Genomic DNA, 5,027 nt, shown 5'->3' on the forward strand with positions numbered 1-5,027 from the left:
GACTATATAGACTAACTTTTCTTCTCTGTGGGTTTGCTGAATGCAAGAGCAGTAATCTCAGCTGAAACCTTAGGACATGTATTATCTTAATAGAACCTTTGCTATTATTAGGAATTTTAGAAGCCTCAAGCAGGAGTGAGTTTCAGCTGTAGAGATCTTGGAAGATTGCTAGGGACTCACTGGGCATTCTTTGCCTCCACTGATGATCTGGCACTTAGACACCAGAATGGGCAAAGCTAGGGCATTCAGAGGTTGGCACCTGGACAATAAGGTGACATAAGATATTAATCTCTTACTCAAGTAAGTCTTACTACTCTTAGTGTTTAGATCAGCTTGATGGCTTCTACAGAAATGGAGAGTTGCTCTCAAAAATCACACCATGCCCAATTCACTGTTTTATATATAATAATGTATATCTATTAAGGGGCTTTCTGGTGGCTCAGATGGTAAAGAATCAGCCTGCAATGCAGGACACCCAGGTTTTATTCCTGGGTCAGGAAGATCCCCTGGAAAAAGGAATGGCAACCCACTCCAGTATTCTTGCCTGGAGAATTCCATGGACAGAGGAGCCTGGCAGGCTACAGTCCATGGGGTCACAAAGAGTCAGACATGACTGAGCAACTTTCACAACAACAACAAATCTATTAATCCCCAATTCCAAACGTGTCCCTCTCCCTTTTTGTCCTTTGGTAACCATAAGTTTGTTTTCTATGTCAGTATGTCTATTTCTGTTCTATAAGTAAATTCATTTGTATCATATTTTAGATTCCACATATAAGTGATCTCATATGATATTTGTCTTTCTCTTATTTACTTAGTATGATAATCTCCAGGTCCATCCACATTTCTGCAAATGGCATTATTTCATTCCTTTTTATGGCTGAGTAATATTTCACTGCACACTCACATAGGCAACACACACACACATACTGCATCTTCTTTATTCATCCATTTGTTGATGGACATTTAGCTTGCTTCCGTGTCCTGACTTTTATAAATAGTGCTGCTGCAAACATTGGGATGCATGTATCTTTGGAATTACAGTTTTCATATTTTCTGGATATATGCCCAGGAGCGGCATTGCTGGGTCATATGGTAGATCTATTTTTAGACTTTTAAGGAACTTCCATGTGTCATAATGGCTGCACGATGTTTACATTCTCACCAACAGTATAGGAGGGTTTTCTTTCCTCCACACCCTCTCTGGCATCTATGATTTGTAGACTTTTTGAGAATGGCCATTCTGACCTGTATTAAGTGGTACCTCATTATAGTTTTGATTTGAATTTCTTGAATTAGTGACACTGAGCATCTTTTCACATGCTTCAGTATTTTTAAACATTCCAGTGTGCAACAAAGTTTGGGAACCACTGTCTTAACAGACTTCTCTGTCTTTTTTGATTAAGGGTACGGTATAAATCAAAACCTTTACCTAAGACATCATTTGATTTTTCTAAGTAATATGTATTAAGCTACTGAAAGTAACAGGGCTGTTTTTCAAGTGTGACTAACTGCTTTTCAGACAAATAGTCAACAGTGACCTCTGGTGGTGTGCTGAGAACCTAAAATAACAATCTAATTTTGTTCCTACCTGAATACTCTTGTTCTTTGTTCAGTCGCTCAGTCCTCTCTGACTCTTTGCCACCCCATGGACTGCAGCACGCCAGGCCTCCCTGTCCCTCACCATCTCCCGGAGTCCACTCAGATTCATTCCCATTGAGCCGGTGATGCCATACACCCATCTCATCCTCTGTTATCCCCTTCTCCCCCTGCCTTCAATCTTTCCCAGTATCAGGGTCTTTTCTAGTGAGTCAGCTCTTCACATCAGGTGGCCAAAATATTGGAGCCTCAACTTCAGCACCAGTCCTTCCAATGAATATTCAGGGTTGATTTCCTTTAGGATTGACTGGTTTGATAGCCTTGCTGTCCGAGGGACTCTCCAGAGTCTTCTCCAGCACCACAGTTCTAAGGCATCAGTTCTTCGGCACTCAGCCTTTTTTATTGTCCAGCTATCACATCCCTACATGAACACTGGAAAAACTTGTAGGTGAAGGAACTTTGTAGGTGAAGGACAAAGTAGGAATACTCTTAACACAGAGAAAAGGTGTCAATGACCTCTCTCCACTACTCCATGCCCCTCTATGACATACACATATTATCTAGAAAGAAAATCAAGGCCTAGAGAGTACGTTGACCCAAGATCACACAAGAATCATTGATAGCTATGGAACTGAAACTTGACTGGTCTTTCAACTTCCCCTTCCTCTCAAGGGCACCCTCCCTCAGAATGATCTCATCTTTAAAACTTCCCAGTATGAGCACCACCAGTGTGCATCAATAGCTTCCAGATTCTATTTCTAGCCTGTAAGCATGACCTTGATTCTTGCAAATGCCAAGTGGTCACATAACTGATATCAGCCAGAAGTGCCTGGAGTGATGATCTCTCTCTTCTATGCCCTCCAGTTTTGATTGCTCCTGTGGAGTAGGAGGCAGAGGGTGTGGGGCTGGTAAGGGAAGTCTGATGGACTGAGCCTTCTGGTTAAGGATAACCATTTTGCAAATAAAGAGAATAAGGTTCAATGAGAAATATTACCTACACCATCCGTCTCATCATACTTCTTTCTCTCTGTCTTGACTCCAACACACTTCATATCAAGTGGGGAAATTAAGCCCATGAACTGTTCTCTTCAGGCAGGCTTCTGAAAGCCCCTGGCAAATCTGTAGCTCCAACACTAATGGGACATGAGAGATGTGGCATTCTCAATATAAAGTAATGAGGAGTGATGCTGGAGTACAAGGACAAAGTATGGAGTTGAACTGTCTGAAAGAGAAGCCGGGATATCAGTAGAGGCTGAAGATTTAGGGACTTCGGGGTGGGGGTGGGGTGGATCCTTACACACACACTGTTACAGTTGAATCCCTGAAGCAAAAATAGAGTGGACAGACTTCCCTGTTGGTCCAGTGGTTAAGAATCTGTCTTGCAATCCAGCAGATGTGGGTTCCATCCCTGATCAGAGAACTAAGATCCCACAGGCCCAAGATCCCAGCATGCCACAACTAGGAAGGCTGCTCTTGCAACAAAGACCCAATGCAGCCAAAAAGAAAAAAAAAAAACTTAAAAAAAATTAGGATGGAATTTGTGAGTGAAGATCAAGAGCAAGGGAGAATGGGAGTCTGGAGTTCCATTCAAGTAGTTTCTTTGGAGACTGAGAACAGCCAGTGGTGCCACTACCTTGACCTCTCCTTCCGGAACGGATGCCCAGTGGCCACCAACGTGTAATGCCTAGGGAACTAGGACCCTGGGGAACCAAGAGACCTTTCAGGCCAGCATGAGTTGGAGGAAGACCGACCCCTTACTCTTGTAGCACCTGCCTCCACTAGGTAATAAGCAGTTTCAGGAGCTGCTGTGGCAAACCTCACCTCTTCTACTCCCTCTCCAATTTCCATTTCTCGGAACTTCTAATGCTGCCAGCATGATCTAACAAATTGTAACAAGACTAAAGGAGGCTTCATAAAAGGCATCCCAAAGAAGGTGGGGACTGCCTCGGTTTCCAAGGTAGAGGGAAAGATGCGTGTTGATCTTACCATTTTCATCCCCTATGAAAGAAAAACTTTCAAACTCTGAGTGAAGCCAGAGGCTTCTGTGAAATATAGTCCTGGATGAGGAAGATACATTCTCAAAATCATCTGGCTATGCTGCTGCTGCTGCTGTTGCTGCTAAATCGCTTCAGTCGTATCCGACTCTATGGGACCCCATAGATGGCAGGCCACTAGGCTCCTCTGTCCCTGGGATTCTCCAGGAAGAATATTGGAGTGGGTTGCCATTTCCTTCTCCAATGCATGAAAGTGAAAAGTGAAAGTGAAGTTGCTCAGTCATAACCAACTCTTCGAGACCCCAGGGACTGTAGCCTACCAGGCTCCCCCGTCCATGGGATTTTCCAGGCAAGAGCAGTGGAGTGGGTTGCCATTTCCTTCTCCAGCTAGGTGCTAAAGAAACAAAAATATCTTCTCTCACAGGACTGACAGGTTAATGGAGAGAGACAATGACATTATATTGTTAGGTGGTGGTGAGTGCTATGGAGAAAAACATGGCCTGGGAAGAAGAGAAGAAAAAGCTTAAGGAAAAAAGACAGAAATGATCATTTATTGACCACCTTTGAATTACTGAATGTTCTACATAAGTCATTTCCCTGGAGCTTCACCACCCTTTCATTGTACCCTCCTTTCTTAAAAAAATTGTAACATCCCAATTTACATGTAAAGAAACTGAAGTTCCACAACACCAGAAACATGGCTGAAGCCATGATGTTAATTAATAGTGGGATGGCACTGACCTTCTTCACTTGTTGTGGGAACAAAGCCCACAGCAGATTTGTAAAGGAGACTGCCCACACTTGCCCTTCCTCAACTCACACTCTCACCTTCTCCAGGACCTGTAATGCCACACAGAATGTGCTCGACTCACCTCTCTCCCTTCATCTTTCGCTTGTTCTCACTCCCTGAAACTCTTATTTCACTCTGTGCTAATTCCATAAATGGATTCTCTTGCTAGCGTGGGAGAGTTTGGTGACTGTTAATCTCTGCTAATCCCATAAATTAATTTTTTCCATCAGACACTACTGGGCTTAGAACCAAAAATCTGCCTTTTTAACAAGTGCCCCCAAGTGATTCTGATGTAGGAGGTCCAGGCCTACACTTGAATAAACAGTGATATAATTAGTTTGGGCTTCCCTGGTGGCACTAGTGGTAAAGGATCTGCCTGCCAAAGCAGGAGACACCAGAGACTGGGGTTCGAATACTGTGTCAGGAAGATTCCCCAGTGCGGGAAATGGCAACCTGCTCCAGTATTCTTGCTTGGAAAATTCCATGGTCAGAAATTCCAGGGTGGGCTACAGCCTACAGGGCTGCAGAGTTGGAAGGAGTTGTGTGAGTGACTAAGCACACATACAGGATTGGTTTGAGAATAGCAATACCACCTTGACAAATAAATCACTTATCTAAAGCATCTGTTTGGTTGTTTCAACTGA

Source organism: Bison bison, unplaced genomic scaffold (genome assembly GCF_000754665.1).
Source record: "Bison bison bison isolate TAMUID 2011002044 unplaced genomic scaffold, Bison_UMD1.0 scf7180017864384, whole genome shotgun sequence".
NCBI classification, from domain to species: Eukaryota; Metazoa; Chordata; class Mammalia; order Artiodactyla; family Bovidae; genus Bison; species Bison bison.